The sequence below is a fragment of the Schistocerca piceifrons genome, chromosome 3 (assembly GCF_021461385.2).
Source record: "Schistocerca piceifrons isolate TAMUIC-IGC-003096 chromosome 3, iqSchPice1.1, whole genome shotgun sequence".
Classification (NCBI taxonomy): Eukaryota; Metazoa; Arthropoda; class Insecta; order Orthoptera; family Acrididae; genus Schistocerca; species Schistocerca piceifrons.
The window spans coordinates 585,216,444-585,244,235 of record NC_060140.1 but is presented as its reverse complement, the minus strand read 5'-3'; the positions used below and the strand labels follow the sequence as shown (position 1 = coordinate 585,244,235).

The 27,792-nt window shown below is 42.4% G+C and overlaps 1 protein-coding gene across 1 annotated transcript in view; it reads left to right on the top strand.

Annotated features, from left to right (window-relative positions):
- LOC124789300 (calmodulin-binding transcription activator 1) overlaps positions 1–27,792 on the top strand; it is a 1,803,646-nt gene that overhangs the window by 854,500 nt on the left and 921,354 nt on the right. The window lies entirely within an intron of this gene.

The window sequence follows — 27,792 nt, the reverse complement described above, 5'->3', positions numbered from 1 at the left end:
CGGGAAGACGTTCGAAAGAAAACTGATATATCACTTAAGCAAATACGAACAAGTCAACTAATTCCCAACTTATAAGCATGGTTTACGAAGAATCACACTACCAGTGGTCCACTCCTGAAACTTTCCAGTGACATCATGAATGCCTTTAATCACACATAAGTGTACGCTTGCCTTATTCCTGGACATTGAGCGAGCGGTGGATAAGATATGACACAGTGGTCTCCTGATGAAACTCGTAAACATGGGTATACCCTTGAAAATGATAAGGATACCGGGATAAATTAATGAGAGACGATCCAAGGACCATGTAGGAAACGAACCATCAGAGTGCTTCACTCCTCAGGGCGGAGTATCACAGAGAGATTTCCATCTCCACTGCTGCCTCCTTTATCTTGTGCCCTTGTCGGAGGGTTGGCATGGTTATTTATGGATTTGGCAAAGTTCGTTTAAGAGGTGGTCGGATGCCCTTCCTGTCGCCAACCCGTTCGTATTTCCGTTATTTTCGTGTAAATGTCAGATTTACTTACCTATTATCAGCGTTCGTAATGCCTTAACCCTTTTGTGATTTTAGAAATATGATGAAACACAAAGCCGAATGGCGAGACTTCCAAAAATTGGGAGGGATCCGCGGTACAGTACTTCTAGTCAGAGGTCGGCAAAGTGAAAACGACGTTTTATGTGAATCAGTTTTTATCTTCAAGTTGAAGTAGGTCTCGCACATTAACAAGTTGCGAAGGAGATCGCCTGCGCAAAATCCGTCGTAATTTTCCCGATCACACTAGCGTGCACGACGGTGCACGATACCAGTATGTTCCAAAAAGGCGCGCGCGAAAATGTGATTTTTCTGGGGTCCCATGTCGGGTTCTATTGATCACAGAGATAAGGGGCCAAATGTTTCGATAATCATAGGCCTAGCCATCATTTGTATACCTATCGGAAGAACGAGCATGCTGTAGCTATCCTACAGTACGGGATCCAAATTTAAACGTTATGCACCTCCTCCAGTGCAAACAAATTGCGCAAATCGGTTTGTTCATTTGCATCTCTTATGATCCAAGATCGGCCTTAAGCAGTTTATAAAAGAAACATTTGTTCAAGAGCGGTTCCTGAGGAAAGCCCGAAAAACTATGATTTTCGGGTACGAATAGTGCCATTAATTAATGAAATGGCGGACACAAAACTCTACCATCTGGTGAGAAAGATGTATGAGACAGGCGAAATACCCTCAGACTTCAAGAAGAATGTAATAATTCCAATCCCAAAGAAAGCAGGTGTTGACAGATGTGAAAATTACCGAACTATCAGTTTAATATGTCATAGCTGCAAAATACTAACACGAATTCTTTACAGACGAATGGAAAAACTGGTAGAAGCCGACCTCGGGGAAGAACAGTTTGGATTCTGTAGAAATATTGGAACACGTGAGGCAATACTGACCTTACGACTTATCTTAGAAGAAAGATTAAGGAATGGCAAACCTACGTTTGTAGCATTTGTAGACTTAGAGAAAGCTTTTGACAATTTTGACTGGAATACTCTCTTTCAAATTCTAAAGGTGGCAGGGGTAAAATACAGGGAGCGAAAGGCTATTTACGATTTGTACAGAAACCAGATGGCAGTTATAAGAGTCGAGGGACATGAAAGGGAAGCAGTGGTGGGGAAGGGAGTGAGACAGGGTTGCAGCCTCTCCCCGATGTTATTCAATCGGTATATTGAGCAAGCATTAAAAGAAACAAAAGAAAAATTCGGAGCAGGTATTAAAATCCATGGAGAAGAAATAAAAACTTTGAGGTTTGCTGATGACATTGTAATTCTGTCAGACACAGCAAAGAACTTGGAAGAGAAGTTGAACAGAGTGGACAGTGTCTTGAAAGGAGGATATAAGGTGAACATCAACAAAAGCAAAACGAGGATAATGGAATGTAGTCAAATTAAGTCGGGTGATGCTGAGGGAATGAGATTAGGAAATGCGGCACTTATAGTAGTAAAGGAGTTTTGCCATTTGGGGAGCAAAATAACTGATGATGGTCGAAGTAGAGAAGATATAAAATGTAGACTGGCAATGGCAAGGAAACCGTTTCTGAAGAAGAGAAATTTGTTAACATCGAGTATAGATTTAAGTGTCAGGAAGTCTTTCCTGAAAGTATTTGTATGGAGTGTAGCCATGTATGGAAGTGAAACATGGACGATAAGTAGTTTGGACAAGAATAGAATAGAAGCTTTCGAAATGTGGTGCTACAGAAGAATGCTGAAGATTAGATCGGTAGATCACATAACTAATGAGGAAGTATTGAATAAAATTGGGGAGAAGAGGAGTTTGTGGCACAACTTGACAAGAAAAAGGGACCGGTTGGTGGGACATGTTCTGAGGCATCAAGGGATCACAAATTTAGCATTGGAGGGCAGCGTGGAGGGTAAAAATCGTAGGGGGAGACCAAGAGATGAATACACTAAGCAGATTCAGAAGGATGTAGGATGCAGTAAGTACTGGGAGATGAAGAAGCTTGCACAGGATAGGGTAGCATGGAGAGCTGCAGCAAACCAGTCTCAGGACTGAGGACCACAACAACAACAACAACAACAACAACGCTAGGAAAATACAAATGTCGCCGGCCGGGGTGGCCGAGCGGTTCTAGGCGCTTCAGTCTGGAACCGCACGACCGCTACGGTCGCAGGTTCGAATCCTGCCTCGGGCATGTATGTGTGTGATGTCTTTAGGTTAGTTAGGTTTAAGTAGTTCTAAGTTCTGGGGGACTGATGACCTCAGCTGTTAAGTCCCCTAGTGCTCAGAGCCATTTGAACCATTTGAACCAAAATACAAATGAGTACTCGAGCTAGGAGCACTAGCCCACTAAAGTTAACAACTGAAAGTCAATTAAGTGCCCTTGCTCACTTGAATTAACAAATTTAAAAGGCAATTTTCAAAGCAGCAACTTGTAATCAATAAAAATCATGGACCTAGTCCGCCGCAATTAATTATGGAGGTTTAATAGGTAACACCAACCAGATTTGGTACTACTAGAAGAAAGCATTAGGTGTTGAAGCCACGTGGCCTAGCCCGCTGAAACTGGCAAACAGAAAAATGACAGTTTTAAACACAGTAAGCTCAGATCTATAGAATAGCGTACGAAGTCCTTAGCAACAAATTAGGCCACTCTGGCAGGTAACACCAGCCACATTTAGTAGTAACAAAATACAGGGTGATACAAAAAGAATACCACAACTTTAAAAATGTGTATTTAATGAAAGAAACATAATATAACCTTCTGTTATACATCATTGCAAAGAGTATTTAAAAAGGTTTTTTTTCACTCAAAAATAAGTTCAGAGATGTTCAATATGGCCCCCTCCAGACACACGAGCAATATCAACCCGATACTCCAACTCGTTCCACACTCTCTGTAGCATATCAGGCGTAACAGTTTGGATAGCTGCTGTTATTTCTCGTTTCAAATCATCAATGGTGGCTGGGAGACGTGGCCGAAACACCATATCCTTAACATACCCCCATAAGAAAAATCGCAGGGGGTAAGATCAGGGCTTCTTGGAGGCCAATGATGAAGTGCTCTGTCACGGGCTGCCTGGCGGCCGATCCATCGCCTCGGGTAGTTGACGTTCAGGCAGTTACGGACATACCTGCTGAAATATGAATTGTTGTGCTTCTTGTTCGAACTGAGGGAACAGCCAATTCTCTAACATCTCCAGATACTGTAGTCCAGTTACAGTAGCACCTTCGAAGAAAAAGGGACCAAAAACTTTATTGGCTGAAATGGCGAACAAATGTACAACTAAACGAAACTTTATAGCTCCCTTAATTCGCCGACAGATAGTGCTTAGCTCTGCCTTTTGTCATTGCAGAGTTTTAAATTCTAAAATTGTGGTGTTCTTTTTGAATCACCCTGTATTTAAATAGCTGCCCAAGCTAATGGCGATAGCCCACTAAGATGAAAAATTAAAAATAACGCATTTTGAAGGGAAACAGTAACAGTAAGTACAAAGGAAGAGCACTAGCTTGCGTAAATTAACCAAGCCAAGAGACAGATGGCAGAGAGTGACATGTAACAAAGATAATAGTGCACGTAGGCCTTAACCACTAGTTACACCAATCTGACAAGTAATTTTACGCCGTTTCGCTGTAGCAAAATTTTTAAACAGTTTCGCAGACAAAGGGCTCTAGCCGAATGAATTTAACAAATTGAAATAACAATTTTTTTCTTTTTAAACAGTGATAAATTAGTTACTGCCGGACTTAGTACTAAACAACAAACAAGACAATCTTGGCAACAAATACCTTAACAAGAAATAACGACAAAATCCGTCGTGCTGAACCAATAATTCGCAGCAAATAAACGTTGCAATAAGCATATTCTTCACGTGCCGAGGATTCTGAGACAGGATGCATCGCCTTATTACATTAAGTACACTGAACTGACAGCTTACTGCACCATCAGGCACACCGAGCGGTGGAAATAATAAACGACGGTTAGATAAGCATTCTGGCATAGGCAGAGCAATGAGCGGCGTGAGCGCATGTTCAATAAAAATTTGATACGTCAGCTAGTACACCGCGACACTCAACTCCAAAACTGATCTTACACAGCCGTTGAACCGTAGGCTTCTGTAACATAAAGCAAGCTAATTAGTTCACAGAAGTAAAACAAGGTCCCAACGTTCGCAAAGCACGCTCTGAACAAGGTAACTGACAGACAACCAATTCAGCCGGCGAGCACCAATTCGCACACATGAAACGGTTACTAGACAACTCTTCACATGCTCATTTCCCACAGCTCGCTTTGGCCACTTGCATCCACATACCCGAGTTCACGCTTTCGCTAGCCTTGGCGCAGCGCAGAGTAGAGTGCTGCAACGCTCATTGTTTGACTGGTCGCGACTCGCCTGTTGACTGAGCCGCTCGTGTCCGGCCCCACACGACTCGGCTCTGTCACGTACTCGCCCCATGTCTGTTGACCGGAATCCGGCCACGCGGATAACCGAGCATGACGTCTCACCTCGCCTCGCTCGGGCTCACTGCACTGTACTCTACAAATCCAACACCTCTCTCTCTGTCACTCACTCACTCACACACACACACACACACACACACACACACAATGTATTTATCTCTGTCTCTCTCTCTCTCTGTCTCTCTCTCTCTCTCTTTTAATACAAAAGTAACGTTTCCAAGAACGGGTACGTGACAGCTAAATTCATAAAGCACGTGGAAAGTAAAATGATATTTCAATACAATCGCGGATAGAAGACGAGTCTCATTTCCAAACAGAAGATATATTTTTCCTTTCATTAATAGGAAACATTAAATAAGTCTGTCCCTGTAATCTAGTAGAAAACCATCTTAATAAAGAAAGCATACAAAGAACATTAAAACATTTACAGACGTAACTTTTCATACTTTTCACTTTTTTGCAACAGAAACAAAATTATAGTTGTTGTTGATCATCAGTAAATCACTAACGCGTTCCGGATTTAACTGGCTGCGGCGATTTGTTAGTAACATGTCGGCTTTACTAAAGCATCTTTCACTAGGTGCGCTTGTTGCTGGGATACATAAAATACGTCTTGCAACTGCAGCCGGGCCTGGCAGTTCTGTTTCATGTCTGCTCCACCACTTTAAGATGTCATCGTCATCTCCGTGGTGCATTAAAACGTAGAGATCTACTTCATCTGCTGCGTATGATCTGTTGTTCCTTCATTACTTGAAACGACCTCTCTTTGAGGGTGGTGATGACACAGTACTTGAAGAATCTATGATAATAAACAAAAGAAACAAGTAATACAGAACTGATGTGGAAATCATCGAAACGTTCCCGTAAAAACGGGAAATATTATACGAATTATAACATTCCCGTTTCTCTATAATACACTATCCAGTAACTATGCAAAAACTATTATGTTAATGATTGCATGTTGTACCTACATAAGTAGCACACATTTGTTGCACATTGCTAAGAATTTCCTGCTTTTCATTTATTTCAAGCATATTAAGATCACGGAAATACGGCCAAAGAAACGTAGCAATTTTATGTCTGGAAGTGATCATAATCTTATCACAAACGAAAGTGAAGGCTCGATTTTTAATCCTTTGTACCTCCTGTTAAAAAATACGTATCTGTTAGTACACATCATTTACACTAGTTAATTATAAATCTATCGCTTATCATAATGGAATAGTGCTTTTAACTGCAGCAATTACTCACCTGCAGTTTGTGAAACCAAAGAAGAACTATAAATGGTCTCAGAAAATGCGCAATTTTTCATGCAGACTCATTATCATAACCTTGCAATCTGTAAGCGGAGTCCTTTTTCGTCAGCAAAGCAGCAACTTCGTTATACAAAGTGTGTAAGGATTCCAGCATAGTGTATAAGCTATTCCAGCGTGTGCAGACCTCTTGTTTCAACGATGATTTCAAAGACGAGCGGAGGCCACTTTTCTTAATGTACCTTACAATGCATTTTGCAGTATTCATTGTTGGTGCGATTTTCGGGGCATGATTTAACAAGAAGTTATCTTTATCGAAAATATGGCTAAGTGCTGTGTTTATATAATGAGCAGCACAAGGAATCCTTCCGTGATTTTCCAAAGCCTTACTTGGCACTCTGGTCGGAGACAAAAACAAAACTGTGCAAAATGTCCGGCGAAATGTTCCAATCAGCCATCCTCTCTTCGCCGGCCGGAGTGGCCGAGCAGTTCTAGGCGCTTCAGTCTGGAACCGCGCGACCGCTACGGTCGCAGGTTCGAATCCTGCCTCGGGCATGGATGTGTGTAATGTCCTTAGGTTAGTTAGGTTTAAGTAGTTCTAAGTTCTAGGGGACTGATGACCTCAGAAGTTAAGTCCCATAGTGCTCACAAGGGAACCTCCCCATCGCACCCCCCTCAGATTTAGTTATAAGTTGGCACAGTGGATAGGCCTTGAAAAACTGAACACAGATCAGTTGAGAAAACTGGAAGAAGTTGTGTGGAACTGTGAAAAAATAAGCAAAATATACAAACTGAGTAGTTCATGGGAAGATAAGCAACATCAAGGAGATGAGGGACGCAGGAGCGCCGTGGTCTCGTGGTAACGTGAGCAGCTACGGAACGAGAGGTCCGTGGTTCAAATCTTCCATTGAATGAAAAGTTTAATTTTTTATTTTCAGTTTATGTGACAAACTCTTATGTTTTCATCACTTTTTTGGGAGTGATTATCACATCCACAAGAAAACCTAAATCGGGCAAGGTAGAAGAATCTTTTTACCCATTCGCCAAGTGTTCAAGTTAGGTGGGTCGACAACGTATTCCTGTCACGTGACGCACATGCCGTCACCAGTGTCGTATGGAATATATCGGATGTGTTTTCCTGTGGAGGAATCGGTTGACCTATGACCTTGCGATCAAATGTTTTCGGCTCCCATTGGAGAGGCACGGTCTTTCGTCTACTAATCGCACGGTTTTGCGATGCGGTCGCAAAACACAGACACTAAACTTATTACAGTGAACAGAGACGTTAATGAACGAACGGACAGATAATAACTATGCAAAAATAAAGTGAAATTTTCACTGGAGGGAAGACTTGAACCAAGGACCTCTCGTTCTTCAGCTCCTCACGCTACCACGGGACTACATCGCTCCTCAGGTCAGGTTGTCCGTGATGTTGCATATGTGGCCCATGGACTACTCAGTTTGTATATTTTGCTTATTTTTTCACAGTTCCACACAACTTCTTCCTGTTTTATCAATTGATCTGTGTTCAGTTTTTCAAGGCCTATCCACTGTACCAACTTATAACTAAATCTTGGGGGGGGGGGGGGGGGGTGCAATGGGGAGGTTCCCTTGTCAGAGCCATTTGAACCATCCTCTCTTCAATTTCTTTCATAATATTTACTCCCGTCTTCTTAACGCCCGGGAATATTGTTGTAAATAAAACATTATTCACAAGAGACCAATCTGTGTTAAAGTAATGTGTTGTAAGCGTGAAATAGTGTACCTGATTATGCGAATCAGTCCACATATCAACTGTCGCAGCACATGTTTTTTTAATAACTTCCGCAACAACAGAAGGCATGATGCTGTTTCGTATTGCATCAGCTTGTTCTTTGACATGTTCTGCTTGTAGTAGAGGCATGTGGAATGACATCTTCCACGTTAACTTCTCCACAATGTGTACCTATATGTATTAATTCTTCGCCTAGTTCTCTGAAACCTTCACCGGAAACAGCATTAAAATGTCTCATATCTTTAGCACACATTGCAACAGACTTTACTGTAATACTATTTTTTATTACTGCCGGTATCCCTGAAGGAGCTGTATCTTTGTGAGGTTTCTTGCAACTTTCTTTCCTTAAATGAGTGGTTTCCAACTGGAAACACAATAATGTGGAGCAGCTTATGCACGATACGTACCTAGTAGACGCACTGTTTTCGTCTACAACCAACAAAAATGTACGCTGTACTTGGCTTTTTAGACCTTCCCGTTTCTCCAATGTGTAAACATTGGTTTCAATGTTAACGTCTTACTGCAATGGCTTCCTCGCGCTGCATGATGACAGAGAGAGACACGCCACAAATGAGAAGCCCGTACTGGCTGCAATCGCACACGGATAATGAGATGTGTAATGTGTTTGAAGTTACGTGCTACGTATTCGGTCACGGCTTCTATGCTCAGTCATTAGAACTAGTGCTCGCCCCCATGTCGTATTTTGTGCTCGCTTACTCGGTCATGCAGGACTCTACCGCAAACACTTCCCGAACGGACGTGTTCACAGCACATGATTCCGACTAGAGCGCTGTCCACGGTGTCCACTTCTCTCGCCCACGGCGCGGAGTCGACACACGTATACCAAAGCCTTCAAACAAATTAAAACTAAAATTTGTAGCAGGGTACAGATGACGAGACCAGTTATTCTGTGAGGGAAAGGTAGTGAGGAGAAAATTTTCTCACTTTACGGTCACAAAGTTCTAGAAGGAAATGCAGGGTCGGTTTAATGGCACCGTCGGGGTCGAGACTACTATAGCTCAACCCGATACAAATTTCTTAAGAACTGAGAAGCTTCATAGTGTGTGTTCCCAGTGATGGGCTGGATAGGTCTGCTGCAACCCCCTTCCCTTCCCCTAGAAAAAATTATGATCTGACCAACAGCATCTGAAGATCGCCATTGTAGGCCGAAATCGGTTATGAGAAAACATTCACGTGTATCTGATTGTTACCTGCCTGGCAAAATTGTGTGTAAGAATCAAAAACAAACTACACGAGCATCTTTCCTTAAGTTTTTACAACTGATCACTAAACGCCGCTAATGAAACGTGATATTACTTTTGTATCATATGCCACTGACATTATTAAAACAGTGTCAGCCCAGAAACTGGCCTGGTGCTTTGTTTATAGTTCGAATTTAAAGAAAGAGTGTTGTGAAAAAATATACATTATACGTGAAGGTTTTCCTTGGATGATTTCTTTACGATTAGCGCAAAGGGCTAACTCAACAACAGTGCCACGAATCGCTTCGTTCAACTTCGGTTATGAATCACTTGCAGAAAAAGGCAGTTTACAAGTGATTATCACAATTTCGTCATGGTCGTGCTTACGTGAGCAAAGTATTACGTAAAGATCGACCAAAATCAGTCATTGTTCCAAAACATATCATCGCCGCGTGCAAAATGATTGAACAGGATCTGCGGGTGGCTTATCGTGAGACAAGCATTCATAGGAACACGTAGGCCGCATTAGATTCTACATGGATGCTGTTTAGCTCAGACAAAGATCTGTTCGCGATGGATTTCACACAATTTTACCGAAGCTCAGAAAGTGTGGATAGCGGATTTCAGATTCTCAAGAAGTTGCTGAATCATTCCAAAACCGTGTTTTTGAGATAACGTCAGAATGGTAAAAAAGTTTCCAGAGTAGGTTTGAAAACATGTAAGTGTGCAAAATTTGAAAACGAAGGTACTGCGAAGCAATAAAATTATTTGTTCCAAGGATTTTTTTGCTCTGTGTGTTTGTAAACACTTAAAAGCGGCACGGTACACACTCTTTTAAGTTAGTAGTATAGCAGGTACCTATTATGTAGTGATAGCAGTCATATGTTTAGAGATTAATAAACACATTTTTAAATTTTTAAATCTTACTTTTAACTAATTGAAGGAACCCCTCTTCCCCCTCCTGCTGTAATCCAAGATACACTCTGGAGTTTTATAACTATTCCACTGCACGATATACTTCATTTCTTTTAAGATTTAGTGTCATAGCTCATAGACGAAAGAAATGCAGAAAGGGTGGTGAAATATGAAAGCGGAAGTCAAAACTATCATGAAGAAAGTAAATAGCGTAGTAGAGAAAACAAGAGAATTCGCTTTAAAGCCGTCGGCTCGGAGAGCACTCTCGCTCTTCGACAGTGAAAACAACTTAACGGACGTCGATGATTATATGGACGAAGCAAAAAGCTCCTCCGCTCTCCGTAATGGCAGGTGCACTTCTCCAAGGAAGAGAGAAAGGGGGAGACGAAAAACCTCATTGATAAACGGTTCCCGTCCTTCTGAGGAACATGAAAGAATACAGAACTCCCGTTGAAGAGCTTCAAACATATCTCAGGATGGACCATTGGGCGAATGCGTACAGGACACGTATGATAGGAGGCTGTGCCCTATGAAGAAAGAACAATCTTGGTGGTAGAACAAAGAGACGTGCCACTTTAGCCCCAACATCCTTTAAGGTTACTATTGTCGCAGCTCGCTCGGTTTACGATATTAAGGGTACAGACTTTTCAAGGAAATAGCGTCATGAAGCTACGAGAACACCAAAATATGCCTTTCTAGACGCAAGAGTGAATTTTGTGCGCGTCGTGTTGGAATGCATTCAGTGGGATTTTGCTTCTAGCTGCAGTCGTGAAGGGATGTTAAGATACGTACTGATGCGAAATTTTTGTTTCGTGTATAGAAATGAGAATTGATTTCATGATTGAGAAGAAGTCTCACAAATTCATGGGCCAAGGCAGAGAAAGGACGATTTTGATAGGAAGTTCACTTAAATGTCGGATGTATAAAAAATGCACTTTTGTCGTTTGCGAAGGAGGACCAACATATTTTAATATTTCTGGCTTTGCAGCCATCATATTAAGGTACAAGAAGCTGATCTTGGAACAGTTGAGAAGGCAGCAGTGGGAAGATGACGCGATGTGTAGTGAGATACCGATGACGATGGTTTGTTCGGTATGGGTGTCGTGAGGAAGATCGCCTAAATTGTGGTCCTGCTCCGCGATTGGCTGCTGCGTTCGGAAGGTGCGCGCCAAAATGATAATCTTCTGTTATTAATATTAGAAAAACTAAAGCCGGCCGCTGTGGCCGAGCGGTTCTAGGCGCTTCAGTCCGGAACCGCGATGCTGCTATGGTCGCAGGTTCGAATCTTGACTCGGGCATGGATGTGTGTGATGTCCTTAGGTTAGTTAGGTTTAAGAAGTTCTAGGGGACTGATGACCTCAGATGTTAAGTCCCATAGTGCTCAAAGCCATTTGACCCATTTTTTGAAACACTAAACAGCGTATTTACTCACTTTTCATATTGAAGCATCTCTCAGTAGCGTGCTATCATTCCGCTATTTCACAAGTATTAACAACCAGCAGAACAAAAAATAACTGCTAAACGAAAAGGCAGACGAAGCACATCGGTGGTTTTCGGTTCGCGCCTAACATGGATGGCGGGCGAAGTGGTTCGGCTGTAAGATCAGAGCTAGTTCGGCAGTGTCGGAGGACAGAAATGTTGTCTACAGCGGTCGTTATTAGTTATACTTAATTTAGTAATGTCTAGTTTGCAAATGTGAGAGCTGTAATTACGGAAATACGCAGTTCATTATTTTGTTGAAGAATGGAAATTATTTGTGACTCCAAAGTGCAATGTAACTGTGCACTTTCTTGTGTTCTGCTAATAAAAAGTGAGTGGCATCCCGTATAAACAAACTAATGCATAATTTAATTGTTCACATAATATCAGTTCCTCGCTAAGAGAGTCTTACAGTCTCAAGATAACGGATTCACGACCTACGCGCTGTTCTCTGCGCAGGGCACAACGACTGTAGAAGACTGCAGGTTGGTGAACATTAATTAGAACTTACGCATCCACTCAGGCCGGTGGAAGCAAATAGGCACATCGCCTGTACTGCACTCTTAGTACAAATGAGATCCGTGACAGGTCATCTATGGTAATACAGAGGAGGTATGAAGAAGTGAAATTTTCGAAGGAAGGGGTTTATCTCTCTTTTTCAACTTTCCATAGTATTAACAATAAATTCGGTAGCATGTTGTGAATTTATATTCCGTTAATGGAGTTCATCTTCAAGCACTGCGTTTCCTGAATTACGAGAAATTAGCTGGGAGGAGGAAAGATTTAAATTGTAAGCAAGAACAGCTAGGAGCTTTCCATCCCTCACCACACACTTACGGCTCTTATTGTAGATATTGCAGCGCCGCGCCTAAGACCACAGTATTCCAGGTGTGCCTGTCTTCATACGGATCACGTAATAGAGATGCTGTAAGAAACTTATTTATTTGTTTATGGTGATACTGGCGGAAAGCAGCAGCGAATGCATTTCTTTTAGTACTAATTTAGAAACACCCGTAAATTTTCAGTGGCTAAATCTGTTTCGACTGAGGATGTAGGAAGTCACAATTTGTGTATGTTCGTACCAGAATCTCAAGAGAGTTAATTAATAATCACCCTTCTTCGTTCCTCCTCCTCTGGGACTTTAATGCCCAAGTCATCTCTGGGATCCGCTTTCCGTTCGAGTGACAGCTTTCTAATATTTTTGCACCTGTTAGAAACGGCTCTCCTCGAAAGGAAGCCGCCAGAATTGTTACTCACCACAGCGAACTGGACGCTTCAGTCAGCTAGCGTTATTTGAACACCGAGAAAGCACCCATGGCCACATCAGAAGTGTGATTAATTGCGCTGCTGAAGCATGAATCCCACAGACCTCAGGATGGCAACAGCGGAAGCCTGTGCGCTTATTAGAAATGTGAATGCCACTCCTTTATCAGGGACAGATGGATGGCACAGCGAAGGGTCACGTCCAGACCATCAGGAGATAACCTAGCAGCCTTTCAGATAGCTAGGGCAAATGCTTGGCGAACACTTGAAGAACGTGCAGAGAGAGCATGGCAACGTTATCAGACTTCGGTAAATCGTTCTACTTTGGCCTCAAGAATATGGGAGGCACTCGGGAAAGTTTCTGGAAGGATATATCTACAGTAGTAGCTGTGCTGCGAAATTGTTTTCTTACGACGTCAGCATACCTTATTGCGGAGACACTGGCAGATTATTTTTACATTGTAAGATCTAGTGCGAAACAAGACTTCACATCCAAACACCGGAGTACCCGTGAAGAACAGAATTCTGAATTTCGAGTCTGCTATATAACACAGAGACCCAGATCCGCCCATATACAATGTAAAAGTTGCAATCTGCCTTCTCATAAGCAACGGACACAGCTACTGGCCCTGACACAGCTGAACCGACAGTAAAAAAATCATCCTGAAACATTTAAAAAAAAATCTGGATAGATGCATAGTTTCCAAAGCTCGCGCATCTCGAAACAGATCTACTGCATAAATTCTTGAATATATGCTTGACAGCAGTGTTTATGTACTCTGGAAAAATCAGTCTCATAAATCGCCTCCAGTGTGGATTGATTAGGCCTCATTCTACTGTAGGCAACCTTACAGAACAGGAAGCGGCATTGCACGAGTGTTTGCTACGTTCGCTACATCGTGCATATTTTGTCGGTGTAAAAACTGTTTTGGAAAAACAATTACAGTGATATAACTGTATTTAATGTTGGGACAGAAACTTTTTGCAAAAGTATCCCATAAATTTGCTGATGGACTACAGCGATGTAAGCTCCACCAAGAGGGGCTGTCATATCAGTTTCCGTTGCTACATGCAGCGAAAAGATCATGCAGCAACACAAAAATGAAACGTATTTCCTCTTGTCTGTACTTCATGCAGCTTAGATACAGGGCCGGCTGAAATTTTTGTAAATGGAACCGTATACCAATTTTTAGCATACCAGAAGGGCATTAGAAAAACAGTTTCGAATATAGAGGGTGGTCCATTGATCGTGACCGGGCCAAATACCTCACGAAATAAGCGGCAAACGAAGAAACTACAAGAACGAAACTTGTCCTAGCTTGAAGGGGGAAACCAGATGGCGCTATGGTTGGCCCGCTAGATGGCGCTACCGTAGGTCAAACGGATATCAACTGCTTTTCTAAAAAATAGCAACCCTAATTTTTATTACATATTCGTGTAGTACGTAAAGAAATATGAATGTTTTAGTTGGACCACTTTTTTCGCTTTATGATAGATGGCGCTGTAATAGTCACAAACGTATAAATACGTGGTATCACGTAACATTCCGCCAGTCGGACGGTATTTGCTTCGTGATACATTACCCGTGTTAAAATGGACCGTTTACCAATTGCGGAAAAGGTCGATATCGTGTTGATGTATGGCTATTGTGATCAAAATGCCCAACGGGCGTGTCCTATGTATGCTGCTCGGTATCCTAGACGATATCATCCAAGTGTTCGCCGGATAGTTACGTTATTTAAGGAAACAGGAAGTGTTCAGCCACATGTGAAACGTCAACCACGACCTGCAACAAATGATGATGCCCAAGTAGGTGTTTTAGCAGCTGTCGCGGCTAATCCGCACGTCAGTAGCGGACAAATTGCGCGAGAATCGGGAATCTCAAAAACGTCGGTGTTGAGAATGCTGCATCAACATCGATTGCACCCGTACCATATTTCTATGCACCAGGAATTGCATGGCGACGACTTTGAACGTTGTGTACAGTTCTGCCACTGGGCCCAAGAGAAATTACGGGACGATGATAGATTTTTTGCGCGCGTTGTATTTAGCGACGAAACGTCATTCACCAACAGCGGTAACGTAAACCAGCATAATATGCACTATTGGGCAACGGAAAATCCACGATGGCTGCGACAAGTGGAACATCAGCGACCTTGGCGGGATAATGTATGGTGTGGCATTATGGGAGGAAGGATAATTGGCCCACGTTTTATCGATGGCAATCTAAATGGTGCAATGTATGCTGATGTTACTACAAGATGTTTCACTGCATGACAGAATGGCGATGTACTTCCAACATGATGGATGTCCGGCACATAGCTCGCGTACGGTTGAAGCGGTATTGAATAGCATATTTCATGACAGGTGGATTGGTCGTAGAAGCACCATACCATGGCACGCACGTTCACCGGATCTGACGTCCCCGGATTTCTTTCTGTGGAAAAAGTTGAAGGATATTTGCTATCGTGATCCACCGACAACACCTGACAACATACGTCAGCGCTTTGTCAATGCATGTGCGGACATTACGGAAGGCGAACTACTCGCTGTTGAGAGCAATGTCGTTACACGTATTGCCAAATGCATTGAGGTTGACGGATATCATTTTTGCATTTATTGCATTAATGTGGTATTTACAGGTAATCACGCTGAAACAGCGTGCGTTCTCAGAAATGATAAGTTCACAAAAGTACATCTATCACATTGGAACAACCGAAATACAATGTTCAAACGTACCTACGTTGTGTATTTTAATTTAAAAACCTACCTGTTACCAACTGTTCGTCTAAAATTGTGAGCCATATGTTTGACTATTAGGCCTACAGCGCCATCTATCACGAAGCGAAAAAAGTGGTCCAACTAAAACTTTCATATTTCTTTACGTACTACACGAATATGTAATATAAAATGGGGGTTCCTATTTTAAAAAACGCAGTTGATATCCGTTTGAACTACGGCAGCGCCATCTAGCGGGCCAACCATAGCGCCATCTGGTTTCGCCCTTCAAGCTAGACAAGTTTCGTTCTTTGTAGTTTTTTCGTTTGACGCTTATTTCGTGAGGTTTTTGGCCCGGTCACGATCAATGGACCATCCTGTATATACTTCCTCATTCTTTTAGTGAACAGCTTTCATGAAAATAACTGCAATTTCGTCATATAGATGCTCACATGTCACCGCTGAAATAGAGATGTCTCCCGTCCATGCCTCGTAATGAAAAATACGGAAAATAAAAGTGCTGTATTAAATTCCGAATTTACGAGAAAATTATCAGACTTCTCTTTGCGCAGACGTCCCGAATACTGTTTTTAGGTGACACACCTGTTGTATGATATTTGTTGCTACTCAAAATTATTATTAAATCTAGTGGACAAGTGAATGAACTAAACATTTTACTCAGTTTTTTGGTGACTACCCATCATTTACAAAATAAATATTTTTATAAACAGAACATATGCTTCTGCTTCACCTAGGCATGGGATCGAACTGCTTATCATTGATAAGGTATGACTGACACAAGTGTCGAATCTTTAATATGGTTGGGAAAGGATACCGCGCTTTTACGATTCGTGAAGTGAACAGCTTTGCATTTCATTACAATAAGGCCTAGTTTCCAGTCGTTGCACGAGGTGGATATTATGCTGAGTGTATCTAGATACTACTGCAGTTTATACTGAATAGATTTTCATCACAGGCAAGTGCATGATCTACGTAAAGCCTAGGATAGCAATTAATACTAGTCGTTCTTGTTACTGGTGTTTGTCCTGTTGTCTATAGGTATTACCAGGTTGATAATTATGCTAGTGCATTTGCTTACGTTAATTTTCAATTTCAGATAAACGTTATGTGCAGTTAGTGGACCGAAACATTATCTGTAGGCAGCCCTCAATGGTTAGTCTTAACTTCAACTGAGTGCGATCCAATTTTTTTGTAGAAGTGGCATAGCCACCAGACTTTTCACGGTCCATCGCATATAAAATCTATAGTATTATGGCTGACAGAAGTTAACGAATTTTATCATGGTGTACTGGACACTTGCTGGTGATCACTTGTCAGTTTAACGCTGAGAAGCAACATTATGTAAGCAATCATCTCATCACGAAACATCTTCTCCTTATAGTCATAAGTCACTGGTATTCCCCACCGGCATAAAACTACCGCTTTTGTTAACATGTTAAGAGGTCATTACGACTCACGCATCGTGATGCAAATCATTCCAAATAGTGATTGATATGAATACACCTAAAACCAGACGATGGATTTCTCTTTCCAGGAGACTATTGCTCTGGCTTGAAATCGTTCCTTTGTACTAGGGATATTTGTGTTTCAGGCTTCAGTTGAAAGACGGCGTTGTTGCAACTTTCCATGCCACTGTGTCCTGTGCAAGCCTCATCATCTCCGAATAACAACTACAACCTACATCCGTTTGAACCTGCTTACTATTATTCATCTCTTTTTGTCCCGCTGCAATTTTTATCCCGAACACTTCCCTCCATTACTAAATTTATGATTCCTTGATGTCTCAGAATCTGTTCTATCAACCGATCTCTTCTGTTAGTGACTCATTAATTACGCTATATAACTCTCAGGTCTTCAGCATTATTTATTTATTTATTTTTTTTTTTTTTTGTAGCTCCATATTTCAAAAGCTTATATTCCCTTCTTGTCTGAACCGCGCATGCGATGCAATAGAGGCGTGTTGTTCATTTGTATCGTAGCGTACATTTACAGGTTGGCCAGAAACAGTCTGAAAAGCTTGTAACTGGTGTTGCAGGGTAGTTTATTCTGAGAAATAATTGGTGAGAATGGAATTCGTTACGTTGCGCGTTTATTATTGTCAGTTGTTCTCACAACGTAGATGATATCGCACGAGATTGCTCCGCCGTTGGTTCGGGTTCGGTCCTTACTACCTTCCAGTCAAACGAAGAACGCGTTTGGCGACATCGTTTCTAGTGGGCCGCTTGAATTTGCGCGCACTACGTCCTGATTGGCAAAGTACAACGCTAATTAACTCAGAAACGCCGCAACGTATCGAATTTTTTTCGTAACAGTAATTTCTTGACATAGCATACCCTGCAACACCCTTACAAGCTTTTCAGACTGTTTCTAGCCAACCCGTACACCGTACGTCCAACGAATTGCAAGTCATTTCAATTACGTTCATTCTGTTACGTGTTTATTTACATGACCATGCGTCTCACTATGGAATCTAGACTGCCATTATGAATATGACGTCCTATGAGACTTGAAGCTTCATGAAATAACTTTCCTTCACTTCAGAGTGACTTTTGCTAATATGAGATGCGGAGTGCTTGAATGCTGGAATCCAATTAAGGACGTACGCAGGAAGGTTTCATGTGTTTTCGGATTAAACTGAATAAATACTTGATTGGGTGTAAGATCTTTTTTGAGGTCAAATTTATAAATGCACTCGAACTTTCCTTCCGTAACTACTTTATTGACTTATGCTGGCTTTTAAAGCATTCACATTTAATTCTTCAACCTACTGAAAAATAAATAATCAGCGTATCCTGAGGCTTACAGCCAATTTCCAAAGCTACTACTTGGTAAGCGCACGAAGAGTTCCTTCCACATTGAAACGGTTATCACGACCGTCGTGCAAAGTTCGTGCTACTCATTGCTGTCGCTGAAGATTAATTTCAATTTTGCTGCTTCAAAGGGTCCCGAAGTTGGCGAAGAGAGCGAAACTTCCGTGCCGGTACCAGCATAGTAGAATGTAATAGAGCCTGATCAAGTTATTATATTGAGAGAGATGTTTTGTAGGTAGTACGCGGAATTAATTTCCCTCCATTTTTCGGATTTTCACTCCTAAAACACTTACAAGAAACCAACTTTTCATAATAAACTGAAGGACTGGTTACTGATATTGCACACTATTTTATTAGGGATAGTATGTGTCGCGTCGAATGTTGGATGTGTTCGACAGTGCGATGATTATTCCTCCTCCTCCTCCTCCTCCTCCTCCTCCTCCTCTGCCTCAGTGGGAAATACTAATTTTTTCCATGCGCTCTGTTGCTGTTTAGATGTGAACAAGAAGAGTTTTTTCATGCCCTACGGTGCTGTCAGATGAGAACGAGAAGAGTTCAGTGCGATGAGCACAATTTGTTAATTTGCGCAGTCACTGTAGATATGCTGTGTGCCTTTATTTTAGTTAGAATTGGTCCACTGTCCACCATTCTTAGTTTAGTTAATTTTTTGGTTGTTCTTCCGATCACCCCGTATTTCTTTCCCGAGGGGTGTTCTTGATACTACGTGGCGCATACGTGTTTCCTTCTCGTTAAACACGTAAGAACGGAAGATTTAGTAGCTGATGTTCCTCTAATAACGCCTCTGCGCTGAAATAGGTATTTTGTTAATTTTTTCGTTGGAAAATGTCCGGAAAAAATGGCTCTGAGCACTATGGGACTTAACTTCTTAGGTCATCAGTCCTCTAGAACTTAGAACTACTTAAACCTAACTAACCTAAGGACATCACACACATCCATGCCCGAGGTAGGATTCGAACCTGCGACCGTAGCGGTCGCGCAGTTCCAGACTGTAGCGCCTAGAACCGCGCGGCCACTCCGGCCGGCTGTTGAACAGGGTGTTTTATCAGCAAATGCTAACCTCCACTGACAGATTTCATGTGACAAGTAAACAGTGAAACATATCTTCAACACTGGATCTAAGGTGATTTAGAGAGAGTCAGGCAAAGCAAGGGAAAGAAACGTGGAATGTGTTATTCAGCTATAAATGGGGAACCGCTTGGATAAAGCTACGGCAATTGGTGTACCGGCAATCAGAAGTCACATTACTCCACAGCACCATGTTACGAACACTTCACTCCATACGTTAAGTGGAGGTTTGCACCATAAAATTCCTTATAACTCTGTAACCGTGGACGTGGAAGCTGTGTACAAAAATAAAACAGGTAATTTTCGTAGCAAGTGCTGATCCTGTCCGGTAATGCCGACATCCCAGTTTTTAGTTGGAAAGGGAATTTATTTTTGCCTGTGAGTTCTGGCCGCAGTCTTGTCATTCTAATTGTTCGCTGTAACGAGGGAAAGTCCCCATTGCACCTCCCCCCCCCCCCCCGCCCCCCTTCTGATTTAGTGGTGAGATGGCCCAGTGGACAGCCCGTCAAAAAATGAGTACATATCAAGCTTGAAAACTGGAGGAAGGTGTACTGAATCGTGATAGAAGCAGCAAAACAGACACTGAACGGCGCTAGCTCAACATGTGCAACATCGAGCAAATTGCATGAATCACGGCGTCGTGTTTGTGTGGCCACGATGTTGGACTGCGAAGAGGGAGATCCGTGCTCAAATCCCCCACGTGCACCATTTGTTTCTCCTCACAGAATTATGAACACTCCGTTCGGTCATTGACGTGTCTGTTCACTGTATTCATATTTGTGGCTGTGTCGTGGTGTAACGTTCATTTGCAACAGCGATGTGTAAAGGTAGGGTCCTCCAGACAGACGTTCCTCCTGTTTGTTCTACACAGGTACCACAAGTTACGACTCATGCCTTCCGTTTTGGTAGTTTTGACTCCTGCATTCCTTTGTTGTAACGTAGTTCACACCCATTTATTTGTTGTTTTTATTTCTGTTGAGAGGTCTACGCGGCATCTCGCCTGCTCTCACTATTCATCACATTTACTTGCGACGGTAATAATTCTTACTACATAACTCATATTCTGTTACCAGAGTATAGTATGACAACTGCCAAGATTACAGAAAGGGAACAGACACGTCATTGATCGTACGGAAAATTTACAATTTTATGGGGGAAAAAATAGGCACGAGGTAGATCTGCACATGGATCTCCCACTTTGCAATCCAACAGCGTGACCACACCACCACAACGCCATGGTCTTTGCATTTCGCTCGATGTTACACAACTTGAGCTTGCACCGATTAGTTTCTGTTTTGCTTCTTTTTTCACAGTTCAGTGCACCTACTTCCTGTTTTCGTACTTAATCTGTGATCAGTTTTTGTCGGGCTGTCCATTGGGCAATTGAGTGATCTCGATCGGTATCGACTGCTTCCTCGATTCAGCGAACCTGATAAACTTAAACTAGCACACGAAACTACTACAAAGAGTATGTTCTCTGCTTAAGATCACATTCAGAAGCAAACGTTTATAGGAAAGTAACACAGCTACGACAACAGCAAACAATATTGAAACCGCACCAGAGTCTTGTTACAATGAACGAGTAAGACTTGTCATATGCACTGATCTTCTGTCAGTCTATACTACTCATTGTGTAGGAGACACAATAAATTGGCAAACTGATTCACTATTTAGTGCAAATGCAAGAAATTAATCTGTAAAGGAACGGTAGTTGAATGTGAGATTGACAGAAATGCTGCACGGGGAAAATGTATTGGTCTCTTAGCAATGCATTTTTCAACGTATGTTTATTAGACTTTATTTATTCCTTAACTTCTCTGGAATTGTCTCTGGCAGGTCGCCCCAACTGTTCAAGATAAATCGGTGTAAAGAGCCTAAATTCAGTAACAGTGTTGAGTTATTTCACTCATATTACCACACCTAGCGGCATGTAGTGCTGAATTTCAGCAACTGGCCAGGCAAATCAGTCCAGTATAATCAGCTAATTATTTCCGTCAACAAAGCTGTTTTTCTCGTAACGTCACAGGCAGTTTGTGAACAATTGTTCCATCTTCTTAAATCGTACTACGTAGCAGCAGACTGCTCGTTTCCAACAGGCGGAAGAGCGGGTCAACTAAAAAATGTAAATCTTTATCACCAATGTGACATAATGGTTGCGTGCTATGATTGTCAGTAACCTTCTTCCACATATGGTGGATGCATCGGTTCAGATGGTTTGCGGCCATCATGCTATGCTGACTCGCAGATGACGATTGTAGATGCCGTTTTTGGAATGTACCAATATCGTATACAGGATGCTGCTTGATATAAATAAAGCTTCATGTAGAATGTAAACTATTAATTGAGGACATACCGTACCTCTACTGACGTTAAAGTGTCCAAAGGCGTCCTCTCATGGGATGTGAAAGCGTTCGTAGACGTGGAGCTGATTGAGTTTTTTGACGTCACAGTGTAGAGTTTGACGTCCAGTACACTGCAAAGTGTGAAAGGAACCATCTGCAAAGTCAGATGTTTGCCTTGTGGAGAAGAACACAGCCTGTGGGACGAAACATGTCAGAGGCAGAACTTAAAAGCTGCCATATTAGATTAAGTTTACAGAGCTGAACTCCTTATTTGGTGGTTTTTATAATACGGTCTTTATGCTATGAATATAAGCTGCATCAGAGCATCAGCATACTGAAGATCTCTCGAGTATGTGTCGTCTTTGGTACGATATGTTATAAAAAAATCAGTAGTTAACAATAGTGGATCAAGGGCATCGCCAATGCATTTTTAGTGCAGGTTGCCTACATCAGGGGCAGGTATGCACCTAGGGGCAAATCTATTCTCCTTTGACTGACAGGTACTTAACCTATTGTTCTGCTAAAAGGATCCTCCCTTTTGATTGACATGCTGTTAACCTGTCTTCCCCCTCCCCTTCAGGAAACTTTCCCCCTCACTGCTACAGGTACACTTTTAGGAATAGCCCCTCTCACTCTTATCAATTTGATTGACTACTTAATTAAATTGATCAATTAATTACCTCTCCCCTTCCGGTAGACCCCCTCTCCTCCCACCCACCCTCCCGGAAATTGGCAGGAAAAAGACTCAGTTGATCAGTCATTTGGAGGGAATTCAGTTGCAGTGTGTGGAATATTGTTTAAACACTTCTAACAATTTAGGGGATTCAAGGCAGTGTATGGAATGTATGGAAATTGGTGGCTCTGAAGGATTTCATAACAGGAAATTCAAGGGTATATTGTTTATTTATAAAAAAACTCAGTTTGTGGGGGTTGGATTTCTCTTGCTCATCATTCTCTGCTGTTTGGAAACATGTAGGCCTTGTAAGAAGTAATTACATGGGGCGAACGTGTTGCATAACCTAATGTTTGGCACTGTACTCTGGGTAACTTAACCTAAGGTTTTGGGCGCTTTACAGATATAAAAGATAACCAATATAACAGATATAAAAGATAACTGCGAGGGCATGAGAGAGATTTTTACATGGGAAATTATGTGCTCTATAGATACTGAGATTCGTTCCAGAACCACAGCCATCAAGAGGAGACATTATCTTCACATCGATTGGTGTCAGACTGCAGCAGCAATCGTTATATTTTATGGTAGTTAACTGGTAAATATGTTCCTGGTTCCCAATATTCTTGTGAGTATTTGATGATCTGTAGACAACTTTTGTGGGGTTTATCAATGGAAAGTTCTGAGTGTAAGGTGATGTATTCTTTGTACATGTGTTCAAAGACAAGTTGAAGCAGATCATCCATCTCTGGCGTGATGCTGTCCCTCATCCGATATTATAGCATTAGGACATTTGCAGACTAGTAGCTGTAAGACCCCGAAAATTCCAGCCACACTACGCACACACCTTGTGGCGACGCACCAGCCTCGCTAGATAAACACATGTTTGCGGCCGACGTGTCTCGCATGTACCATTAGGATCGAACATTTCCAGACCAGTAGCTGTAAGACCCCGAAAATTCCAGCCACACTACGCACGCAGCTTGTGGCAATGCACCAGCCTCACTAGATAAACACAAGCTTGCGGCCGACATGTCTCGCATGTCCCACTAGGATCGACAGGAATGATGCACCCTGTGCTATTGTGGGAAGCATTGGAACAGATTTCTATAGCGCTGAACCTGCACCGCAGCTATGCGTCATCACACCAGCAGTTGTGCCTAGGTGAACATGTATTTCAACAGGAATTTCTCAGGTGTCAAGCATGAAAGGGACGCCGCTGCCTCATGCTTGCGGGACCCGAATGGACACCTGTACATGGCTCAGCTGGTGACGGCCGCGTCATCACTTCGCGGGGCCACCGGTGCACCCCAACTTCTGGGGCACATGCGGAGCCAGCGGCGTCGGCCTTTGGGTGTCTGGATGTGTTTTTATTAGTGACTTTTGTTTAAACTATATTCCATCGATTTCACCGACTGATAGGATGCTATGAATTAAAAACACTATCCCATACATGTGAAAAATATCTATTTAATTAATTTCCATAAATTTTTTGTATCAGCATGGTGTTAGCAGTACAATAGTTATGGGGAGGGTGTGCATGAGTGGTGACATGGAGCAGAACAGCAGGTTAAGTGCAGAACACTACGTTAATTTGCATAATTTTTATTTAAACACAGTACAATAGTTTAAGGGGGCGGGTGACAAAGAAGAATGCGCCAAAAATGGCGTTCAAAAGCATGTGAAATTCGAAAAGTATACCAGAAAACGGTGGGAGGATATAACTAATTACTTAATTTGGTATCAAAGGCGGTACAATAGTTTATGGAAAAGGGGGTGACATGGAAAACCACTTAAAAGAACAACAGGTTAAGTGCCGACAAAGGCCCGAACATTAGGTTAAGGTACCCAGAGTACAGTGCCAAACATTAGATTATGCAACACGTTCGCCCCCATGTAATTACTTCTTACAAGGCCTACATGTTTCCAAACAGCAGAGAATGATGAACAAGAGAAATCCAACCCCCACAAACTGAGTTTTTTTATAAACAAACAATATACCCTTGAATTTCCTCTTATGAAATCCTTCAGAGCCACCAATTTCCATGTATTCCATACACTGCCTTGAATCCCCTAAATTGTTAGAAGTGTTTAAACAATATTCCACACACTGCAACTGAATTCCCTCCAAATGACTGATCAACTGAGTCTTTTTCCTGCCAATTTCTGGGAGGGTGGGTGGGAGGAGAGGGGGTCTACCGGAAGGGAGAGGTAATTAATTGATCAATTTAATTAAGTAGTCAATCAAACTGATAAGAGTGAGGGGGGCTATTCCTAAAAGTGTACCTGTAGCGGTAAGGGGGGAAGTTTCCTGAGAGGGGGGAGGGGAGAGACAGGTTAACAGCATGTCAATCAAAAGGGAGGATCCTTTTAGCAGAACAATAGGTTAAGTACCTGTCAGTCAAAGGAGAACAATAGGTTTGCCCCTGAGTGGATACCTGCTCCTAATGTAGACAACCCACACTAACCTCTTTTCGTATTTGCTGCTTTTTGTATTATATCTTGCATGCTATGAAAATATGCAGTTTCAGTGCTATAGCGCATTGTTGATTTAACAAAAGTGTTTCGTTTTTGATATGCTTTGTTACCGGTAAATGGTAAATAATAACATCTTTGATTACAACCCTCAGACGTTTGTGTAGATTGTATACGGTAATTCAGACATTCGTGACATGTTAGAACTGTTGATAGAGTTGTGGACAACGAAAGGAACAGTAGCAGGTTCGTGTCCAACTATATGTTCAGTTTTCCACCTTATGTTTTCTGAAAGATTCTAGGGTTTCTTATTAATTTAATAGAAGTGTGATATAGAACTATATAATAAAATAATAAGCAACCAGTTTCATGTTAAAAATATAAATTCTCGACCGGTTTCTTCAGAAAGCGAAAATCTGGAAAAAATTTTTACAGTGTTCTGCCTTTGGAACCCACACGTTTATTGCTATCAGTATCATACTATTTTGCAAGGAATCAAATTTGTTACATGTAACTGGTTACTTATTGTTTCATTATATGCGACTACAGTTGCTGGAGATGGACGAAACTCTAAATATAGATTCCCTTGCAGTTCAGTACAGGTTAAACTACAAAGCGAACAACATTACTAGCGTGTGGTCATGGAAATAAATATGCTACTCAATAGACTCAAAGAGGGAACTGTGGTTACATAACCTTAAAAAATAAGAATTATTACAGAAAACATTGTTGCACCGAGGCACAGAGTGAAACGCATCAGGCCTACTTGAAAGGAATGCCAAACAAAATTTTTAAATATGGAGAACTTGTGCCACATGGAAAGTAGAAAATCTGAAGAGAGCAGAGCAGTGGAGGCGAGGAAGAAAATTAAGTATTTTAGTATTAATAGCGTATTTAATTCTATAATTTTTACCAGAAAGTAATTTTTAGTCATTGTCAACTGCAGCATACTCTGAGGTGACAAAAGTCACGGGAAAGCGATATGCCCATATACAGGTGGCGTTCACATCACGCACACAAGCTATAAAAGAGCGTTATTTTGTCGCAGCTGTCATTTGTACTCGGGCGATTCATGCACATATACAGATGGCTGTAGTATCGCGTATACAAGGTATAAAAGAGAGTTACACTGTTGGAGCTGTCATTTGTACTCAGGTGACTCATGTGAAAAGGTTACCGATGTGATTATCGCCGCATGACGGGAGTTAACAGACGTTTAACGCGGAATTTCAGTTGGCGCTAGGAACATGGGACACTCCATTTAGAACATCGTTCGGGAATCAGTATTCCGAGGTACACAGTGCAAGTGTGTGCCGAGAATATCAAGTTTCAGGCGTTACCTCTCACCACGGACATCGCAGTGGCCGACAGCGTACAATTACCGACAGAGAGCAGCGGCGTTTGCGTAGAGTTGTCTGTGGTAACAGACAAGCAGCACTGCGTGAAATAACCGCAGAAATTAATGTGGGACGTACGACGAACGACTCAGTTAGGGCAGTGCGGCGAAATTTGGCGTTAATGGGTTATGACAGCAGACGACCGACGCGAGAGCCTTTGCTAACGGCATGACGTCGCCTGCGGCGCCTCTCCTGGTCTATGGACCATAATCGGCTGGTATCGGTTGGACCTCAGATGAGTGCAAACCGCGGCCTGCTCAGATGAGTCCAGATTTCAGTTGGTAAGAGCTGATCGTAGGGTTCGAGTGTGGCGCGGACTCCACGAAGCCATGGACCTAAGTTGTCAACAAGGCACTGTGCAAGTTGGTGGTGGCTCCACAATGGCGTGGGTTGTGTTTACACAGGATGTACTTGGTCCCTAACTGCGGATGGTTATCTGCAGCCATTCATGAACTTCATGTTCCCAAACAACAATGGAATTTTTGTGGATAAAATGTGCCATGTCATTGGCCCACAGTCGTTCGCTCGCCGGCCAGGGTGGCCGAGCGGTTCGAGGCGCTACTGTCTGGAACCGCGCGACCGCTACGGTCGCAGGTTCGAATCCTGCCTCGGGCATGGATGTGTGTGATGTCCTTAGGTTAGTTAGGTTTAAATGGTTCTAAGTTCTAGGGGATTGATGACCTCAGAAGTTAAGTCCCATAGTGTTCAGAGCCATTTGAACAGTCGTTCGTGATTGGTTTGAAGAACATTGTGGATAGATCCAGAATGAGATTTTCACTCTGCAGCGGAGTGTGCGCTGATATGAAACTTCCTGGCAGATTAAAACTGTGTGCCCGACCGAGACTCGAACTCGGGACCTTTGTCTTTCGCGGGCAAGTGCTCTACCACTTGCCCGCGAAAGGCAAAGGTCCCGAGTTCGAGTCTCGGTCGGGCACACAGTTTTAATCTGCCAGGAAGTTTCAACATTGTGGATAGTTCGAGCGAATGATTTGGCCACCCAGACTGCCCGATATAAATCCCATGGAACATATTGTGACGTAATCGAGAGGCCAGTTCGTGCGCAAAATCCTGCACCGGCAAGACTTTCGCACTAATGGACTACTATAGAGGCAGTATGGTATTATTTCTGCAGAGGACTTGCCACGCTTGTTTAGTCTATGCCACGTCGCGCTGCTGCACTACGCCGGGAAAAGAAGGTCCGGCACGGTATTGGGATGTATTCCATGGCTTTTGTCATCTCAGTGTATGGGTAGTGTTGCTGTACCAGTAATTCTCTGTTCAAGCTGTCGACGAGTCCGGAATCTTCTCCTCGATTTGCTCCGCTGTTCCTCGACGATCGCTATTACCAGAATGAGATTTTTACTCTGCAGCGGAGTGTGGGCTGATATGAAAGTTCCTGGCAGATTAAAACTGTGTGCCG